We start from the raw sequence: 22,765 nt of genomic DNA, 5'->3' as shown, positions 1-22,765 counted from the left end.
TGTCTAATGCTAGAAAACTGCTATATAGGACACCCTTTTAAGTTTAATTATATAATTTAATTATATTATTAGATTTTTCTCAATCACTTTGTTAAATTGAGACAATAAACAAAACAACTTACACCAATTCCTGTGGTATAAATACTCCCATCATGGCCATTTGAAGCTATTAAGTTCATGTCACTGAATGCTGAATTGGGAAGAGATGCACAGTACCACTGTTACATATACCACTATACACATACCATTGTTACATACTATACAGATACGACAGATGTAAATTCCCTCCAGAACATAAATAATAGGAGTAAAATGCTTAGGATGTAATGAGTTTTGAGTATTTATGACCTTTGACTTTAATATAATATAGTATGATTTATTTAATTGCATGTCTAACTTAATTTTTAATATAGCTTTGTTTAGCCAGCTCACAAAAATCCTTGAAAGCTTAGCAATCAGTGACAGAGAAGTGGACCATGTTCCTGCTTGCTCAGGCTGTGGATCTGGGGTAGCCTCCTTACCCCCACCATGGAGACCTGGATGCATTTCACCAGGAGCTCCCCCACTACCCCCATCAGGGCTAGTGCTTGTGCTCACCATTGGAGTATCCAAGTGGTAGGCTTCGCAGTCCAGCTCCACTCAGCTTTATTCCCCTCTCCCTGCATCTGGGGCTGAGCAGGGAATTCAGGCCACTTTACATTCCACAGATCAGCCCATTGCCTGAGGCAAGAGAGACTTTCCCAGTAAACAAAATCAAGCATATACCATCTGCTTCTCTTGAAGCCAGCTCTTACCCACAAAATCTTACCACATACAGAAGCTGCTGACCCATGTGCACTGGAGAACAGATATACTTCCTGAGACCTCTGCCACCCTGGCTCTGCAAGAGGCTGTGAGCCTGCTCACATGTCCAGTACATTACTACTACAACCAGAATATGAGAAAGCCACCACACAATGGCTATCTATAACCAGGGAACTCGTACAGAGTCATGGCCACTGAAAGCACTCAGAACCAAAGCCAAATGACCCTGCACAACATCAAGGGGAGAGGAATCCTATCCAAATGAAAGTAAATTTAAAAATAATAAAAAGAGATAGTTTATTCAAATGAGAAGGGCAGAGAAACAATTGTGAAAGTATGAAAAAACTGTTACAACACCCACAAAGGAACACACTGTGTCTTTAACAATGGATCCTAACCAAAATGAAATATTTGAAATACCAAGTAAATAATTTAAAATATTGATTTTAAAGAAGCTCAGTGAGATCCAAGAGAAAGTTGAAAATAATATAAAGAAATCAGAAAAACAATTCAGAATATAAATGAAAAATTAAACAAAGTCATAGATATTTTAAAAGACAAAAACAAATAGAACTTATGGAAATGAAAAATTCATTGAAGGAACTACAAAATACAGTTGAAAGCTTTAATAATGGACTAGACGAAGCAGAAAAAAAATCTCCAAGCTTGAAAACAAGTCTTTTGAATTAACCCAGTCAGACAAAAATAAAGCAAAAGTTTTAAAAAATGAACAAAGCCTTCAAGAAGTATGGGATTATGTAAAACGTCCAAACCTACAAGTCATAGGTATACCTGAGTCAGAAGAAAAAAATGCTAGAAAAACCTATTTGAGGAAATAACTGAGGAACATTTCCCTAGTCTTGTTAGAGATTTAGTATCCTGATACAAGAGGCTCAGAAAACTCCAAGAAAATACATTGCAAGATATACTTCATGAAGACATATAGTCATCACACTATCTGAAGTCAAAGTAAGGGAAAAATTCTAAAGTCACCAAGAGAAAAGTGTCTAATCACCTATAAAGGAAACTCCATGAGACTAACAGCAGATTTCTTAGCAGAAACTTTACAAACCAGAAGAAATTGGGGTTCAATTTTCAGACTTAAAGAAAAAACTCTCAACCATGAATTTTGTATTCTGTTAAATTAAGCTTCATAAATGAAGAAGAAATAAAGTATCTCCCAGACAAGTTGACACTAAGAGAATTTGTTATCATTAGACCAGTCCTTCAAGAAATGCTCGAGGAAGTTCTAAACATGTAAACAAAAGGTTGATACTTAACATTATAAAAACACACAAAAGTATAAAAATCACAGGTCTTATAAAACAATCACACAAATGAGACTACAAAGCAGTTAGGTGGCAACATTATGACAAGAGCAAAACCTTGTACATCGATATTAACTTTGATTGTGAATGGATTAAATGCACTTAAAATATATAGATTGTTGGAATTAAAAAATAGATCTAAACATATGTTGCTTACAAGAAACCCACCTAACTGGTAAAGGCGTATAGACACAAAGTAAAGGGGTAGAAAAAGATATTCCATGCAAACAGAAACCAAAATCAATCAGTAGCTATACTTACATCAGATAAAATAAACCTTAAATCAACAACAGTAAGAAAAAAAAAAGACAGTCATTATATAATTATAAAAGAATGTATTCACCAGGAAGTTATAACAATCATAGATATATGTGCACCCAACACCAATGCAGCCAGATTCATGAAACAAATACTATTAAATATTAAACCCAAGAAAAGAGATAGATGGAAATACAATAATAGTGGGGCACTTCAACACCCCACTGACAACACTAGACAGATCATTGAGATAGAAATTCAACAAAGAAACACTGGACTTAATTAGGCATCTAGACCAAATAGACCTAGCAGACATTTACAGAACATTCTATCCGATGACTACAGAATATACAGCGCATAGAACTGTATAGATAGAGCATATGTCAGGCCACAAAACAAGTCTTAATAAATTTTAAAAAATTGAAATCCTATCAAGTATCTTCTCAGACCACAGTGGAATAAAACTAGAAATCAATTCCCAGAGAAACTATGAAAACAATACAAATACACGGAAATTAAACAACCTGCTCCTGAATGATCTTTGGGTTAACAATGAAATTAAGATGAAAATTTAAAAATTTTTGAAACAAATGGAAATGGAGACATGACATATCAAAACCTCTGGGAAACAACAAAGGCAGTGCTTAGGGGAAAGTTTATAGCAGTAAATGTCTACAGAACAAAAATAAAAAAGATCACAAATTAACAACCTAATGTCACACCACAAGGAACAAAAAAAAAAAAAAACAAGAACAAACCAAACACAGTGCTAGCAGAAGGAAAGGAATTACAAAGAGAAGGAATAAATGAAATTGAGACAAAAAATACAAAGGATCAATGAAGCAAAAAGTTGGTTATTTGAAAAAATAAACAAAATTGATAGACCACTAGCTAGACTAATCAGGAAGAGAGAAGATTCAAATAAGCACCATCAGAGATGAAAAAGGAGACATTACAACTGATACCACAGAAATACAAAAGAGCATCAGGGGCTGTCATGAACATCTCTATCTTCACAAACTGGAAAACTAGTGGAAATGGATAAATATCTACAAACATACAACCTCACAAGAATGAATCATGAAGAAATAGAAAGCAAATAACAGGCTGATAACACGTAGTGAGATTGAATCAGTAATAACAATAATTTTAAAAAATCCCTCAAGCAAAAAAAAAAAAAAAAAAAAAATGCCCAGGGTCAGATGGATTCACAGCTGAATTCTATCATGTATACAAAGAACTGGTACCAATCCTACTGAAACTGTCCCAAAAAAATCAAGGAGGAGGGAATTATCTTTAACTCATTCTGTGAAGCCAGTATCACCATGATACCTAAATGAGGCAAGGACACTACAAGAAAAAGAAAACTACAGACCAATATCCTTGATTAACGCAGATTCTCAAAAATCCTCAAAAAAAAAAAAAACAAAAAAACAAAAAAAAACTAACAAAGTGAATCCAAGAGCACATCAAAGAGATAATAAGCCACAATCAAGTGGGTTTTATTTCAGGGATGCAAGAATGGTTCAACATACACAAATCAATAAATGTGACTCATCACATAAACAAAATATGAGGAAAAACCATATGATCATCTCAAAAGATACAGAAAAAGCATTTGATGAAATTATGCATCCCTTCATCATAAAAACTCAACAAAGTAGGCATCAAAGAAACATAACTTAATATAATGAAAGCCATATACAACAAACCCGTAGCCAACATCATACACACACACACCACAAAATACTATGCAGCTATAAAAAGAATGAAATCATGTCTTTTGCAGCAATGTGGATGGAACTGGAGTCCATTATCTTAAGTGAAATAACTAAGAAACAGAAAATAAAATACTGCATATTCTCACCTATAAGTGGGAGCTAAACTGTGTACACATGGACATAGAAAGTGGAATAATAGACGTTGGAAACTCAGAAAGGTGGGAGGTGGTGGGGAATAAGAAACTACCTAATAGCTACCATGTACACTATTTGGGTGATGGTTACACTAATAGCCCAGGCTTCATTCACTACACACTATCTCCATGTAACAAAACTGCACTTTTACTTTCAAACTCTATAAGAATAATTCTCACAAAAAAGAAAAAAATGTTTAGCAATCAACTGCCGAGGCCACTACAAGGAGGCTTCAGCAGACACTGGCTGAAGGCAACTGGGAGAGGCAGCAGGAGGCCTGAGTGAAAAGTGCAGGGCTTGACCATTATTGCTGGAGGAAAAACCCCGGTAATGCAGGAGAGTAGAAGCAGAGAGAAAGCAAAGCTTGACCATGGATAATGGCCTGTGGAAAGCCATTTTGAGCAGGGGCAAGAAACACAAAAATAAGCACCTTTTTGCTCTGGAATAGTTGTGATGTGAAGAGAGAAAGGCGGCTCCCCTAGCTTCAAGAACTCCTGGCTAGCTCCTCATTGCTCAGGTCCCAGCCTACAGGGTGTGTCCTCAGGAAGGTTTGTTGTGACTGCTTGGCCTCATGCTTCTTCCTTTCCGTATCACTCATCCCATTTGTAATTATTTCTTTAATACCCACTTTCCTTCCCCAGTAGATTGTAAGACATTCAAGGGCAGGGACTGTCTGGTTTCCTGCCTTATCCTCGGGGCCTGGCACAGAGCTTGGCACTTAGGAGGTGCTCAAAAGATTACTTATGGCAACAAACTAATTTCAGCCTTGTAATGACTCCAGGCATTGCCTTCCTTGATCTTATCTCAGCCTTGGCTTCCTGTTTGGATTCAGGTTGCTGCTAACAGGTGCAGGTGAGCTGCATGGCCTTATCAACTGGGCAAATTTAGTGGAGTCACTTTTCAGATTAAAGAAACAGTGGGAGAGGAAGTTTGAGCATGAGGTCACAGAGGGAACCTCTTGGGCTACTACTTTCCATGATCTCAAAGGAGTTTTGTTATTTCATTTTCTCATTCATTCACTCCTTCTTCATTCATCTAGCAGGTATGTTTTGAAAGCTGACTCTGTGCCCAGCCCTGTATAAAAGCATCTGGTAACTGGTACCTTCTGAGTCATCAGTGGGGCAAGGTAGCTTGTGAAAGCTTCTGGAATCAGGCAGATGTAGCTTCAAATTTCAGGTCTTTACTGACAGTCCATGAAAACTTGGGTATGTCTCCTAACCTCCTTGAACTTTTGCTTCCCTCTTTTGTGAAAAGGGCAAATAAGGCATCTGTTGCAAGGCTATTGTAGGGCCCAAAGGTGATGAGATATCCAAAGTAACCAGCTCCTAGCTGGAGCTCCATGTATGTTCATTCCCAGCACCCTCCCACCCCCCACATCCCTGCCCACCCCCACCACATCTCTAAGTATATTTTCCACTTCCTTTTTCACTTAAAAAGTTTGCATTCGTTCTGCATTGGTTTCATTCAGAGCTTCTCCAAGTGCAATGCCCAGACCACCAGCATCAGAATTCCCTGGGGAGCCTGTTAAGATGCAAATTCCTGGGCCCTGATATAGTTCCCAAGAATCAGAACCTCTGGGTGTAGAGCTCAGCAGATGTGACTGCAGACATGTTCCTGAGGCAAAGACATCAAACTTGGTGCTTCTAGTCTCTGAGAAGCCCCCTGGCAGCAATGATTGGTGCCAGAGACCTAAATTTGGCTTGAAGAGAACCAGAATTGAGAGAATATCTGGAAACGTGTGTAATTTGTGAGGAAAACAGAGGGGAGGGAGGATATATGTGAATGATGTTGGCGGGAATGAGTGGGGGTGAGATGGGAATGAAGGAGATGTCAACTAGCAATGTCCTGGCTGGGCAAAAGCTAGGAGATGCCACCTGAGCCTGAGGGGGAAATCTGCCCCACACTGTAGATGGCTCCACACACTGGCTCCTCCAGGAGTCACAGGGAGGTTCAGGACCTCCACCAATACCTGCAGGTGGCCTCCTGACACTGAAATTCTCCAGGTCAGTCCTGGTTTCAAATATTTTGTCCCCTTACTAGATTGCATGTCCTCATGACATTCATAGTTGCTAGCATTTCAGAGAGCTTCTTGTCAAATGTTTGGAAAAGAGAAGCAGTGTTAGGGTCAAAATTGCACTCAAATCCTGCCTCTGTCCCTGGTAAGGAGAATGGCATTGGGAAAGTCATGTGACTTCTTGGAGCATCTGCTTGTTCATCTGTAAAGTGGGAATAACAGAGTTCGCCTTTCAGGATGGTGGCGAGGGATCAATGACATAGATGATGTGTTTAAAGCCCAGAATGACAAGGCACAGAATACACACTCCTTCCCTTTTCCCCACCCATTGTCCCAGAACAGGAGCCCAGGAGGCAGGCTGCTCCTCCCTAGAGTGGAAGTTCAGAGTCTCCACTGACTCAGGCAGCTCTGGCAGCCACACACTTCTGAAGCCACCCACTGCGGTGATTCTTTTGTCTGTGAGTTGCACTTTGATTGACAGGCCTTTGCTCAACACGGAAGGTTTGCAATTTCCATGGAATGGGAAGAAGAGACAGGAAGTAGGGAGCTTGGGAGGCGAATGATATAGAGCTGATGGCCAGGAGGCAAGCCCAGAAATGTTCAAGCAGGGAGTCAGAAGTGGAAGTGGAAGTTGCCAGTGAAGGACAAGGGGAACTTGTTTAAGACCAGCTCCTTGGCATTTCTCTTGAAACAAGCTAAACCTTTAGTCATTGCAAGCTATAAAAAGGGTTGTGTGGATGGGAAGGACCCTAGTGGGTTAAGCAGTGATATGTGAGTCCACGTTATTCCACACTCAGAGGAGGGGCTGCTGCTCACAGAGTGGGGGCACATTACAGATTCCAGAAGGGGGCCAGCCTGAAGGCTGTGGGCTCTTCTCTAAGTGGATTCAGTGGCTCTATGGGCAACACTCCTGGTTGTCCCCATCTCTGAACTCACTCCCCTTTCATTCCCTTTCCCTGCCTTGATCATCATATTTGATACCAACAGCAGCAGAAGGCAGTGCAGAGGGAGTACAGGAGCTCTCCCCCATTCCACTGGGCTTCCTAGAGGTGCTGGCGGGAACCGAAAGCTAACAAGGTTCAGCTTTCTGTGGGTCTTGCAGGGACTTGCTGTGGCCTCCGGTGGCAGGGAGGTGTGTGCTCTGCTGGCAGTGAACACAAAGTCACTGGAGGGGAGATTAACTGGGCCCCCAAAGGCACCAAGGGCATTTGGCCAGCATCCTTCTCCTTTATGCTTCTGCTTTGGGTGATCAGAATCTGGGCCAAGTTGGAACTCCAGAGTGGCAGAGTGAAACTCTGGTGAAAATCTGTTTCTCTGACTTGTTTTAGATTTGCAGTAGCTTCAAGTACACGTTCCTTATCGTGACCGCTCCATGTCTCTGTCCCTTCAGCCCCACTCCCTCCTGTATAATGGCACTACCCAGCTAATGAATGGACACATGCTGTGACTTCCAGCTGTGTCACCTGTCCTCATAAACTGGCTCTTCTGTGTTGGCTTTAGGGTCTGGAAGAGTCTCCCATCTCCTCTCTGGTGGGCCATGCCCCACTCTCCAAGGCCCCTCCCTGTTTCAGCTAACCCATAACAGTGGCCTCCAAACTTGTCTCCTGGTCTCCAGTCTCTCTCCTGCTCTGCTGCCAGGTTACGCTTTGCAGGACATAACTCTGCCCGTGTCAAAAAAATTGCTGTTTCCTTCTCCCTCGCCACCCCAGCCCAAATATCAAATGCTTTCAGCAACATATGTCTAGGCCTTTCTCTGAAGCTCTTTGGCCCTCTTTGCCCCTAGTGGCATGTCAAGTATACCATAGAGAATAGGTACACCAGGCCCCTTCCTTCCAGAAGCTTCTATTCTAGAGAACAAAGGAGCAAATTGATATGCAATTACAAATAGTAATTAGCACCATGGAAGAAACAGATAGCGCTGGCCGTAGGGAAACCTGGGGCAGGGAGGCTTCTGTGAGGAGGCGGCATTCAGTAGTGACTCAAAGGGTAAGGAGGCCACAGCCCTCTCATCCTTGAAGCCTCAAAACTCCCAGACCTCCTGTTGGTCTCCTGTGCCAGCAGCACACTTTCTGTCACTCAGAATCATGTCTGTGGTGGAAGCAAATTGGCCAAGACCTGGGATGGGAACCCCCTGCGGCCTTAACCAGCTGTTCTCCCGCTCCACAATCATGGGACCCAGAGGGAGCTATGCAGGGGAGTCCCTCCCAGGGGCTTCGTCCTAAGACCCTTGGGTGGTCCCTAAGAACCAAGGCTTCCTTTCTTCTCCCCGATGTGGAATCTACCCTTGTTCTTTCTTCACCTTCAGGTTCCAGTTGAGAAAGCTAGTGTCTACAAACCACAAAAAAATCACAGGAAAGAGGAAAAGAGCATCTGTCCCAGTGTGAAAGCCCAAACAGAGGAGCTACCTCATGGAGGGAAGCGTCTCCAGTGCTCCAAAAAACACTTCATGCCCAGCAAGACAGCCCCTGGGTTCCCCTCGCCGTTTCAGCCATGTTTCCTCCCTCTACCTGCTGGAGTCCAACCGAATGGCAGCTCCAGCCACAGTGCATTCAGTACCAATCTGGCTTCTGGCAAGTTGTTCCTGGGGACTCCACAGACCAGCTGGGTCCCCAGCCACATCACTCAGATAAGAAAGCGCCATCTGGCCACCCTCAGTGCCCCTCTGCTCTGCATCACTGCAGGGCTGAGCATCAGGGATCCCCCCATCCAAGGGAAACCCACTACCAGGCCCTTTCTCTGTGCTGAGTGCACAGACCCCCTCTGCAGGGCCTTCCCAGGAGTGGGTATTTCCCCTTCTCCCCTCCCTGGGTCCTTTAGGACCTGCACCCCACATTTGCACCCCTTGCTCCTCCTGCAGGCCCAGGTAGCATCTCCTCTGGTCTGTTTAATGTCTCTCACCTTCTTGAGTCCCCAAGTCTAGCTGTAAAGATGGCCACTTGTGATTTAGGAGGTGGCCCATTTTGTGCATTCTTTGCTTCTGGAACTTGAGTGGCAGCTTTAGGCTTGATAGCACAGTCTTTTTTAAGAAGACATTTATTGTGCCTTGACATAGGCACTGGGCTGGAGGCAAATATCATGTATTCCACAATCATCAGCCCCAAGGGACAGCACTACTATTTTCCCACTTTTATAGCTAGGAAACAGCAGCTCTGAGAGGCTGAGTGACTTGTCCAAAGTTCTGGGACTTGGAAAGGCAATGCTGAGATTTGGATCCAAGACTCCAAAAGCACGTGTGTGCAGACACCATGCCACCCTGCCAGCCCAGGTACTACCTGCCTCAGCCTTTCCTGGAGGACTTGGCAGCTCCTCAGCCTCTGTGCGTTTTAGGAAGTGGCTCAGCAGCAAAGTGGAAGGCAGCGGGAATTCCCCATGGAGCAGTGCTGGCCAGCAGCAGGGCCAACCTCATCCCCCACCTTCAAGGGCAGAGGCCAAGGCTGGAAAGACAACTGTAAATCCCACAGCTGCCTGCTGCCAAGCTGGGAGTTGGTGTGTGGAGGGGGCCAGGGAGGCTCTCGGGGCCCAGAGGCCAGTTCCCCTGGGCCAGTGTCCATGACTCCAAAGCAGGGAGCTGTTGGGAGATCTGGGAGCTGTGGTTAGTCATTGGGGGAGGAGGGCAGTGAGGAGTTAGATCATTATCCTGGGAAAGTTCCAAGAGCCTTAGTCGGTCACTTCACAGGAGACCTGACTCCTCCTAGGCACCAACCTGAGGTTGCATAGCCAGGGCAGGACTCACCCCTAAGACCTGGACTTTAAATGGAGCTTTTATTCGGTGTGTCCTGGGGCCTCCAGAATGCCAGCCAGGGCATTGGCAAAGTGGCTGTGGGAGCTTTAGAATACCATCAAGAATAATAATAGCTACCATTTATTTAATACTTTCTGTGTGCCAGGCATTTGCTGAATACTCTGCACGTGTGCATCACTTGACAGTCACCACAAGAACCCTGGAGGCTGATGCCATGGTTATCTACATCTCATGGTTGAAGAAGCGCAGCTGGGAAGGGGCAGAGCCTGAGCTGGGCCCCAAGCTCTGGATGAAGCGTGAGGCTTCAATGGCTGTGCTGGAGACATTGTCATTGATATTTGCTCAACAAGCTTTAATGGAGGGTGCTCTGGGGACAGCACAGAGGGTAGAAGGAGAGTATAAATCTCTCCCTGTCTCTTTACACACACACACACCCACACCCACACACACACACAGAGTCTGGTCATGCCAAGGAGACAGATGAACACACTGCTACACAGAGCAGCATACACCAGGGGCCACACCAGTGAGGGGTACAGAGAAATCTGTGTTGAGTTTGGAGGTGAGAAGGTGCAGGGAAGAAGGATCTCCTCAAGGTGGTGTTGCATCCCTCCCCTCTGCTGACAATGCCCTCACGTCCCTCTGCTTGGTCAACTCCCCACTCTGCTCAGGTCTCTCCTCCTTCAGGAAACCTTCCCTGATTGCCTCTCTATTCTCCAGGCAATTTTTCAGGCTGTGCCCCATTGTCTTGGCCCTTAGTGCCTTCAATCATATTAGTCTGTATAAGTCTCTGACTTCTCCCTTGGAATGTGAGGTCTGGGGGTGCTGGCACTGCATCTTCCCTATCTCAGGGTCCCCATTACCCAGCACTGCACCAGGAAGACCACAGTGTCAGGGGGCCAGCAGGGGTTGTGGAACTGCACAGAGAGGAAGGGGTCAGCAGAACCAAAGGGAAGGCAGAAGGCCAGCCCTGTGGGTGATGACAGGTGCCCGTCTGCTTGGAGGTTTGCTTTTAAACAGGTTCGCTTGGAGCTGAGGGTCCCTACAGGAGCAAAATGGCAGGTGGCTCTAGAGAGGTGGCTTGTCCCCATCCCAGTCCTCACAGCCATGAATGCTGTGTTTGCAGGAACTCTGGGGAGAGTGCGGTGGCTTCTCCCACATTTCTTCGAATAAAATCTGGGCCCAAACGCCCCTAGGCAGCTCTTCTCTGCAGAATTGCCCTGTGTGTTTGTTTTGCCACCTCGGACTGAGCTGACTGCAAGGGCTCAGAACACAGCCCAGGCAGACACTGGGTGTGCAAAGGTAGGGCATGTTTGTGTCAGAGCTGAGCTGTTGGCTTTAATTCTGCATTTCTTGCTCCTGAGGCTTTGAAAAATAAAGCACGCTCTGGGCGGGCTCACTTGGGGAAAAGACGGGAGCTCTGGTTTTATCTTGAAGCAGCACAGTGTGCTTAGAGAAGAGTTATGGACTCTTACAATGCTGGTGAGTTCTGGAGTTGGTGCTATCTTCCAAGCCTGGGAGGTTGGCAGTGTTGTGGTTCTTAGCTTCTTAGCTCAGCTAGTTCCGAGGTCTTGTCTTAAAACCAGGAAGAATTAGGTGTGCGGACACCAGAGAGTAAGTGGAGTAGAATGTATTAAGCAAAATGAAAGCTTTGGGCAAAGAAGGGACTGGGGGCGGGTGGTTCCCCTACCTGAAAGTGGGAAAGTCCCCACTGTGTGGCTGGTCTGGGGCCTTTTATGGACTGAGAATGGAGACTGCAAGCTGATTGGTTTGTGAGTATGCAAAAAAGGTTAAAGTGAAGACACCACTCAAAGGTGGGTATGGCAGCATAGAAAACCAGTTAGGAAAGAGCAGGTATATGTAAAATAGGTGAAGGGTGGGGATCAATCAAAGGAAAGCATGCCAAACAGGAAGACAAGTTCTCAATCTGATCTGAGGGGTTGACTTGTAGCTTGGCTTTCAGGCTTTAAACTGTCTTTGGCTTGGAGGTGGGGATTCACTGGGGACCTGCACCTGTCAGCCTAGGCATTTGGCTGCCTCCTGCCATTCTCATGTCCCCCCTCTGAAGAGGTACATCTCACTGCCATTAGAATAGGGATGAAGACCAATCTTAACTGTTTCCTGCTGACAGGGGGCGCTGTTTTGGGAAAACAGCAGTCAGATCTCCCTCAGAGGCTTATCTAAAGGAACTCAGTGAATGGGAGCCATTATCCAAGGCTCCGATTGCATGACCTTTTGGAGTTTGATGGCCTGAAGTCAAGAAGAGACAAACCGGGTTATTAGAAGACATGTATCAAAATGAAACAAGGGGTAAGGACAGCTTAGAAATCCTGAGGCTGTTGGAATGCCCAGATAACTGGTGGCTATAGTTATGCTTGCTAAGAGTTCCATGCATGGGGCTTGGCTTTGGTTAGCTCTATTGGTCTTATTTTCCCAAAGAAACCTCCAGGTAATGGGCACCCTATTTACTCCTATCACCTGGCAGGATTTGCAGCATAATTGCTCAGAACTAGAATATTGATCCAGATTTTTACATTACCCATCCCTTCTGTTTCTTCTAAGCTGTAGCCAGAGACCACTGGAAGAAGCAGTGTTAGTCTAAAATGTAAGCAAAAACTTAAAACAACTGAGATTAGAATTCAGTGACAAGTGTATGATAAGTTTTGAGACATAATTTTTGTCTCTCCAGTCCGTATTTTTGTCAAAACAAATCATGATAGGACTGAGTTGTTTTCAAAATAAACTTTAGTCTTATACTTGGCTTGATCATTTGCATAAAGTGCAACAAGAATAATTATCCTTCACGTAGGCTTTTTAAATTGGCTTTGATGGAACTCCATTCCACAAGGAATCTCAGATAAGACCTTTTAAAGCCAAGCCTAGACATGGGTTTGTACCCTCAAATACTTATGAGTTGGATAAATTCCTCTCTTCTTCAGGTCCCAAGACAACATGGGGCTCCTAGGCCTGTTAGAAAATGACATTGTTTACTCACCACAGCTTAGGAACCCTGTACAGGAACTATTTTGACAGGGTATAAGGTCAGTTTTCCCAAGGGGATTTTATTGGCTCTGCAAGTCAAGCTCTTTTCCTTAAAGGGAAGCACACACTTCAGTCAAAACCTTGGTAAAACAACCTGTTTCTCCAATTGCATCCTGTTGCAAAAGAAAATGGATTCTTATTGCATTGATCCAAATAACTGTATTCCCATAACTTAAGAATACTCACAAACAGTTTCCAAATCTAGAGAAACCAAGCAGAGAGAAAAAAATATGCTCCAAATTTTGTTTACAAGAGTATACCTTGCTCATGTTAGAAGCTGTAGATAGCTCAAAAATGTTTCCTTGGCTTGGAAAAAATAAAGGTCAGCAATGTTTTAAGCAAAAAGTTTAAAAAATTACTTCAGTTTTCTGATACTTCAGTCTCTTCAGTTTACTCTTATTCTGCTTGATATTCATAAGCATTTCAGTTCTTCATGAGTCCTGTATGTTTCCCTCTATTCCAATGTCACAATCTCCAAAGCTATCAGAAACCTGCATTTGAGAGCACCTGTCAAAGTCCTATAGCTTTTGAAAAGGATCAAAGCATGACAACAATTGTCTGTGAATGACAAAATATCTAGCGTAGTTACAGTCAAAAACATGATTGACAAAGAAATTTGGTTATTTCTGTGGTTTACAATAGCTTAACATAATAACCTTAATTATGATCAATAGCATATACTCAGACATTAGACTTTTAGAAATCCCATACAATTTTGGAACATATATTAACATTATTCACTAAAATATAACCTGAAGAAGGTTAAACATTATTTTTATTCTGGCAATCCCACGTGACTAAACATGTCAAATAATCCTGTTTACCTTTCCTTCAGATGCTCCAGAGGCCCTCTGTAGCATCCAAAAGTTAGGGGTCAGGAAAGACAACCTTGAAACTGAAGTTTGATTTTGGGAAGACTGTTAAATATGTTAGAGGTTCAAAGCACTTGATATTGTGAAGTAGAATTCCAGATTACCATAAGTCAATTTAGTCAAAATGATGACTCAATAATTTTTTAAAAGACAAAACCTTTCATTATTGTTTACTATTTTTCTTAAACAGCAAGTCAGTTCCTTAATAAAACCTTGCTGTGCTTTTATTTCAATGCTTAATTTATGGAAAATCCATATAATACCTTTTTGAGGTTAGTCAGTATGTTCACACACAGAGTTTCTTTTTGCAAGATTGATTTTTACAAATCTTCCACCATTTGCTTAAACCTTCAGCTTTATCTTATCTAATTCAAAACAATCCTTTAACCCTCCAAACTAGGCAAAACTTTACACTCCCATGTCTTCTTATAATATTTTACTCAAAACGCATTTTACTTTCCTTGCACATTTTGCATGTAAATCTCTTTTCAGTAGTTTCAATTGCATGTTACAATGGCAACTCTTAGCAATTTTTAATTTTAATTTAAAACCTGGGGAGTTATTTTAATTATGTACTCAGCGCACATAGAATCTGACTCTTTCCAGCATAGTTAAGGGCATGGTTAATTTCATATGTCCCCAGGCCTTACCAAATTGTAAAACAGGCAAGTCAAACAGTTCTCAAAAGCCAAAGAAGCAGGTTATAACCTTAAAATACTTAGCAAATCTAGTATCTAATCCTCATAGTTTATGCCACATATTTACATTTTGAAGACATTTGTATTTTACCAATTATCTTTAAAACTGTTTTTATTTCTCAAAGATTAAAGTCACATGAACTAAAAGGCATTGCAACTTTTATTTTTCCTTCAAAAAATATTTGATCTAAGCACTTAATTTTATTTAAGCCAATTTACTAGAGCTATTTTTAATATAACCAAATCACACATAACACATACATGGTTACACAGATGGACAGAACAAGATCCAGTAGTTGTAAACTTTTTCATTTGCCAATCTCCTAATTGGATTACTGGCCTCAGGGTGGAGCCCTTCAAGAAAAAGGGCTAGGAAAACATGCAGTTTCTAGGGCCTAATAACAAGCATAGCTGAAAGGCAAAACAGGTTTTAAGAGGGATCTGCCTGCTTTTAATTCCTGGGGTTCCAGAAGGAAAACAGAGGGTTTTTCCCCAAAATGGGGTATGTGGCACCTTCTCTGTTTTTGCAAAGGAGTCCCATGCTCTCAGAAGTTATCTTAGGGCCCCTTATGTATGTACTGAGAGTGGCAAGACAAAATGGAGAAAAATAATTCAGTTGACTGAGAAAAAAATCTTTTTCCAGAAAAACAAGATGCATGAAGAGAAAAACATAAAGGCTTTTTAAATATACCTATGGCTTGGATAGCCACTTTTAATTAAGCTGACTTTTAACCATAGTGCTCTTTAAGAAAATCCTTTTAAATTCTTTGTTACCAGACTTTAGCCACACCAAGTGGCCAATATTTCCAGCCTTTGAACTTTACCAAAAGTAACTTTCACCAAAAGTGAAACCAAGAAGCCTCAACTAAGGTTATGACTTAACCACAAGTGTACAAGGTATTTTTAAAAAGGTGGTAAGTAGTTTTTACAAAATCTAGAATCTTTGAAGTAGCTCAGAGAAACCTCCGCCTCCTGGATTCAAGCAATTCTCCTACCTCCGCCTACTGAGTAGCTGGGACTACAGGCATGCACGACCATGCCTGGCTATTTTTTGTATTTTAGTCAGGCTGGTCTCGAACTCCTGACCTCGTGATCTTCCTGCCTCGGCCTCCCAAAGTGCTGGGATTACAGGCATGAGTCACCATTCCTGGCCGAGAAAGGAAGATTTAAGAAAGGAAGCTAGAAGTTGTTCATGGAAGGTAAGAGAATCAGTAAATAGTAAAAGTTACAGATATTAAGCAGAAAGCCCTCATTCCCTAAGCCAGGATTGAACCCTGGCCACCACTGTAAAATGGTGGCGACTAAAAGAAAGAACTGCCACGTTGTTACAAGGTCAAGCTTCCAAGGACATAAGACAAGATGGAGACCTGCAGCAAAGTTTGTTACTGACCAGTTTGCGGGGCTGGCTTCAACAGTAGGCTTATGGGGTACTAGGCCATGCTCTATCCTCAGGTATTCCTCCTTATGACAGAACCATACAGAAAGACACACAAAGTATACCAGATTGGCTGCAGCTTAAAATTAGCCTCACATATCCTTTTTTCCATTCATCAAAACCTTATAGAGGATATAAACAGTGATTTTCTCATTCATTCAACTGGTTTGCACAGGGAGAGGGAGACCAGAAGTCTGACTGGTAAGAAATCTTTACCCTTTTGCAGGCATTTTAGGCTTCTGAGTTCCCTTCACCCAAGATCAATTTTAAGCCAAGCAGTTTAAGGATTGGGGAAATTAACTCTTCCCAGTTTGGGGTACACATCCAAGGGGAATGTCCTATGGTAGGTACAGGGACACAATTACCCATCCACAAAGAGAGGACAGAGGAGGAAAAAGCAGAAAGAAGGCATTCTTTTTTTCAAAAGAATCACAGTGATTCAGGAGGCATTTGAGAGAAGTACAGACTGAAGATGATTGGTTACCCATCTTGCAAGAGGGAAACAAAGTGTCCCTAGTTCCTTTCTCTTCCCAGTGAATACTCAGGGTATGTGAGGGAGAGAAACAAGAAGCATCCCCATTTCCTTCTGGGGACCTTACATCCCTGAGTCCCAATGACCTTGGCAGGGTGCCACCTATGGGTAACAATGAGGCTTTCACCCATGTTAATGGGGGAGCTTAGGGCATAGGAATTATCTGCATTCACCCACATGCTGCCAGTCCCCCATGCTGTCGGTAACCTTTGGGTTCTCCAGACCTCATTTATGGCATGGATACTAGCATGACCTCTATCCTTGAAATAAGGGGGACCTAATCAGCAGGAATTAGTCACGCTCACCTGTGCTGTGCCCCTTGACTTCCATTGTTGTCTGCCTCTGGATCCCTCAGATCCCATTTTCCTTACTAGGGCTTCAATCTGAAGCTTGGAATTGAGTTTGAGACAAAAAGCTGCCTCAGGAGGGTTCATGGACTCATTAAGTCCCAGGTGGTCCTTGCCAGACTGCAGCCAGCAGCCAACAGCCAACAGGATCGCTCCTCTGCTGCTTCTTTACCATAAGTCAAACGCTAAGGTAAAGCTGTAGAGCTGAGTCATCCTCAAATAAGGGAGAGAAAAGGGAGTTCTGTGATTTTGGGTCCTCACCTAGTAAAATGCCTTTCAAAAGGAAAAAAAAAAAAAAAAAACCTTGCATAGAAAAGTTTCCTATATTCACAGGGCTGTGTTAACTACTGACATGTTGGAGAAAAGAAAAAAAAAAAAAAAGACAGCTTAAGTGCAGGGCAGGGAAGGTGCCTGGGGTAAAAAAGACCTCTTGCTCTATGCAAATGGGTTCCTCCAATGGGGAGAGATTCTTAATTGCTGGACCCTCCTTCTGGTTCAGACTGAGCTGGACCCCTCAGTCATGGGAGGAAAGACTCAATGGGTGTGTGGTGGGAGGGGGTGGTGTGCAGAAAATGCTGACCAGCTGCTGTGCAGGGTCCCTAGCACCTGAGGATTCCCTGGGTCCCAGGCAGCAGACACGGCTCACTCGTGCTCTGTGTGGCTGTTGGACACAGCACAGGCATGCCGTGGACACAGCCATGTGCCCCAGCCAGGAAGGGAGGAGGGAGCGGGTAGCTGCCGTGCACCCATTTGTCCACCATGTGTGCTTGTGGCTGTTGGGATGGGGGTAGGGAACGTGCCTCTAAGAACAGATGAAAATCACATTGTTCTGAATTGCATATCTGATGGCTAGGCCAAGTGCTCATTCTACCTAGTAATATTTCTGCAGTTTGCAACAACACACTTAACATTGTAAAAGAAGAGATAGGAACCATTTCAAACCGTGAAAGAAGAAAAGAAAAACACCACAGAAAAGTCTGGAGGTCTTGGCTGAGGCCATAATGGGCAGTCAGGGATGGAGCCAAGTCTGGGGGCTTTCTGGCAATTAAGTCCTTGGCCAGATGCCTTCAGTTGCCTCAGGACCTTATTCTGGTCCCATGTGATGGCTAGACCTCCATGAAGGGAAACAAACCAACATCTCTTTGACCTGAAAGAGACAGAGAGGTGGCAGGGTTGCATCCTGTCCTCTGTAACTGTGTCACTCATTCTTAATTGGCTCACCAGAGGTTTGGTGCTTCAACTGCCTTCAGAAAAAAGTCTGAGGATGAGAAGGCTCAGAAACAAAGGTAAGAGAGGGTTTGGGTCCACATTTACTCACCCTCCAGGTATCCCCATATGAGCCACCAAAATGTTGCAGTCTTTCTGCTCCTCAGCTCAGCTAGGCCTGAGTTCTTGTCTCACAAACAGGAAGAATTAGGTGCACAGATACTGGAGAGTGAGTGGAGTGAATTGATTAAGCAAAAGGAAAGCTCTCAGCAAAGAGTGGACCCGGGGTGGTTCCCCTACTCAAAGGCAGGAAAGGCTCCCTGTGTGACTGGGTCTGGGGCCTTTTATGGACTCAGAATGGGGAGTGCATGCTGATTGGTTTGTGAGTAGGCAAAAAAGGTTAAACTGAAGACACCAACTCAAAGGTGTGCATGGCAGTGTAGAAAACCAATTAGGAAAGCATAGGTCTATGTAAAATAGGTGAAGAGTGGGGATCAATCAGAGGAAAGTGCAGCAAATGGGAAGACAAGTTTGCAATCTGGTCTGAGGATTTGACTTGTAGCTTTAGGCTTTAAACTGTCTTCAGCTTGAAGGTGGGGTTTCACCAGTGACCTGCCCCGTCTGCCTAGGCATTTGGTTGCCTTCTGTTGCTCTCAGCAGCAACCATGTGGGGATGGAGAGAGAGCCGTCCTTCTGTATGTGCAGGTCCCTGAGTGCAGAGACAGTGATGACTCCATATAGGCAATGGCAGGAGATACTGGCCTGGAAATGTCTGCAGAAGGGCTCTCCTCTTGGCATCAGGGGGTGCAGAGATGTTGGCTGTCCTAAGAGCTTGCTGAAGGAAGTTCTTTCTACATTCCAGACATCTGGGGTTCATCACCAAGAGTGGGGGCCTTGTGAGCAGTGCTGATCTGGGAAGAAGGAAATACGGGCAGAGACAGGGAGGTCAGGATGACAGTAGGAGCCCAGGGGACTGAGGCAAAAAATAATCACATTATTTAGAAGACAGAGGAGCTGAAGAGATAGGTTTGGAGCTGACACCTTGGGCTGAATGCTTCAAGAAAGAGGACTGTTCATGTAATTCAGAGTCAAATACTTAGAGAGGACAGTGGACCAGCGTGAAGGCAGCGGGCTCCCTGGGAGAGGTGTTCCCGCCTGGATTTAGAGCTTGTGGCTAAATGAATGTGGTAGACAAAATAAGGCCCCCAAAGATAGCTGCATGCTAATTCCTCAAACCTGTGACCACGTAACCTTATGTGGCAAAGGGGACATGTGGTTCAATGAAGGACCCTGAGATGGGGAGATTATCCTAAAATGTCCAGATAGGCCCAATCTAATCCCATGATTTGTTCAAATCAGAGAACCTTTCCCAACTGATAGGTCAGAGGGAGATGTGATCACACACACAAAAAAGTCAGAGAGATGCTGGCTTTGAAGACAGAGGAAGGGGCCACAGGGAATGGAGTGTGGGCAGCCTCTAGAAGCTGAAAAAAAAATCATGAGGAAATGGATTTTTCCCTAGAGCCTTCAGAAAGGGGTGCAACCTGTGACCCTTTGACTTTAGCCCAGTCAGACCTGGTTAAAACTCTGACCTACAGCACTGCAAGGAGTTGGTGGGGTTTTTGTTTGTTTGTTTGTTTTGTTTTTGAGACAGTCTCACTCTGACACCCAGGCTGGAGTGCAGTGGTACGATCTTGGCTCACTGCAACCTCTGCTTCCTGGTTTCAAGCAATTCTCCTGCCTCATCCTCCTGAGTAGCTGGGATTACAGGCATGAGCCACCATGCCCAGCTAATTTTTTAGATGCCCAGCTAATTGTTTGGATACCCAGCTAATTTTAATAGATACCAGGTTTTACCATGTTGGCCAGGCTGGTCTTGAACTCCTGACTTCAAATGATTTGCCCACCTTGGCCTCCCAAATGATCTGCCTACCTTGGCCTCCCAAAGTGCTGAGATTACAGGCATGAGCCACTGTGCCTGGCCTGTGTTGTTTTTAAGTCACCATCTTCGTAGTGATTCGTAACAGCAGCAACAGGAAACTTTTCTCTCCACCCGCACCCTGCCCTGGTCACCAGCTCCACCTCCCCAGTGTCTCTGTCCCCACTGTTTCTACCTAGACCCCACTGCTCCTCCCTTCCTCTTTGAACCACTGGCACACCTCCAGCTGGGCCACCTGCTTAGTGCTGTTCCCCTTTAGTCCACTCTGCTAGGTGCTTGAGTTATCTTCCAAAAACTCAATTTAGGTGAGGACAATTTCTACTGAATACTGGTTTTAGTTTCTATTACTTAAGAAGGTGTGTCCAGAGGCCCCAACTTGTCATTCAAGCCACAGCTTCCTTCTTGGTCTTCTTCTCTGCCATTCTCCTTCTTGCCATGTGCCAGGTAAACATGTCTCTGCACCAGTTCTCTGTGTCCTCCCTTTCCTTCACCACCTCTCCAGCGTTTCCCATGTTGCCTGGATTGCCTTTCATCCTCCCTACTCTAGAGATGCTCAAGGGGTATCGCTGCTCTCAAGTCAGCCCTGTTGGGTAATAAGATCTAAAATTACCCTCTATAAGATTGCTCACAGCTTCAAGTGGCATTTTCTGGGGTGAGAAGACCTCATTCTATTTTGTTTGCTGATTGCTTTACCATCTGGCCTCCCCCAGTCCATGCTAACTCCTCAGGACAGGGATGGATCTTGCTTTTCTACATATTTCCTTGAGAAATGCCAGTGGAGAGGGTGCCTTAGTCTGTTCCAGCTGCTGTAACAAATTGTGATAGACTGGGTGGTTTAAACAACAGAAATGTATTTATCACATACTAAAGACTAGAAGTCTGTGATCAAGGTGCCAGCATGGTCAGGTTCTGGTGAGGGCCCTCTTCCTGGTTTGCAGATGGCTGTCTTCTTGCAGCATTCTCACATTGGAGAGAGCAGAGACAGGAAGTTCTTGTTTTTTTTGTTTTTTTTTTTTTTTTTTTTTTTTTTTTTTTTTGGGACAGAATCTCACTCAGTCACCCAGGCTGGAGTGCAGTGTTGCGATCTCAGCTCTGTGCAACCTCTGCCTCCTGGGTTCAAGTGATTCTCGTGCCTCAGCCTCCCAAGTAGCTGGGACTACAAGCATGAACCACTGCATCCAACTAATTTTTGTATTTTTACTAGAGATGGGGTTTCACCATGTTGCCCAGGATGGTCTCGAACTCCTGACCTCAAGTGATCCGCCTGCCTCAGCCTCCCAAAGTGCTGGGCATACAGGCATGAGCCACTGTGCCTAGCCTCTTGTATCTCTTCTAAGAGCACTAATCCCATTCATGAGGGCTTCACCTTCACAACCTAATTCACCTCCTAAAGACTTCACCTCAGCTGGGCGCAGTGGCTCATGCCTGTAATCCCAGCAATTTGGGGGGCCAAAGTGGGTGGATCGTGATATCAGGAGTTCAAGACCAGCCTGGCCAATGTGGCAAAACCCTGTCTCTACTAAAAATACAAAAATTAACCAGGCCATGCTACTCGGGAAGCTGAGGCAGGAGAGTCGCTTGAAACCAGGAGGCAGAGGTTGCAGTGAGCCGAGATCATGCCACTGTACTCCAGCCTAGGCAATAAGAGCGAAACTCCATCTCAAAAAAAAAAAAAAAGACTTAACCTCTTAACACCATCACATCAGGGGTTAGGATCTCAACATGAATTTGAGGGGAACAAACATTCATTCAGTAGATAACAAAGGGTTACCTTATGTAGCTCATGGAAAGAGGCAGAGTGGAAACATCTAAGACCTTTGGAAAATAATCCTAATGGCTACTTTCTACTGCACTTGACAGTTTTCTAATCATGTACAAATCTATGAGCACATTTGCGTCTCTGGGAGCTGGTTTTACCAAGAGTCTTTAAATCCAACTGCTGACATTTACTAAGCACTTGGACTTTAAAACAAACCCCAGGAGGCAGGGAAAATGCCAAAAGTTTCCCTACAGCTCAATAAAGGGAAGCAAAAATAAATTAGAAAAAAAATTAAAAAAGGAAGTTGTCATTCAAAGTTGTCATTCTCACAAATGTCAGCTGGTGGAACTGCTACACACAAATTATACTGTTAACTCCTCACCGTCAGCCTCCAAGACCATGATCATTCTGCCTCCTGAAACAATGAAAGCATGGCTTTGAGAAGAGGCGTACCACCTGAGGTTCTGTGGCCAGGACATGGCAGACTGGGACTAGAGCTGGACATTTTGCCCCAAGGTGATGGACCCCATCCTGAGCCTTATGGACTTGAGGAATTTTCTCTACCTTCCTCACACCGAAGCCACTTGCTCACTTGTGTGCTTGAGCTGAGATGTGCATATACCACCTGTCATGGGCTGAAGTGTGTCCCTGCTCCAAATTTAGATGTTGAAGTCCTCACTCTCAGCACCTTAGAACCTAATGTGTTTGAAAAAACAAATCTTCTGAGAGGTAATTAAGCTAAAATCAAGTCTTCAGGGTGGACCTTAATCCAATGTGACTGGTGTGCTTATAATAAGAGGAAATTTGGACCCATGGAAAGACAACAGAAGCATGCACAGACAGAGGGACACCGTGTGAAGACACTGCAAAAAG

This window comes from Rhinopithecus roxellana, chromosome 11, assembly GCF_007565055.1.
Source record: "Rhinopithecus roxellana isolate Shanxi Qingling chromosome 11, ASM756505v1, whole genome shotgun sequence".
In the NCBI taxonomy this organism is placed as follows: domain Eukaryota; kingdom Metazoa; phylum Chordata; class Mammalia; order Primates; family Cercopithecidae; genus Rhinopithecus; species Rhinopithecus roxellana.
This window is presented reverse-complemented; position numbering follows the sequence as displayed.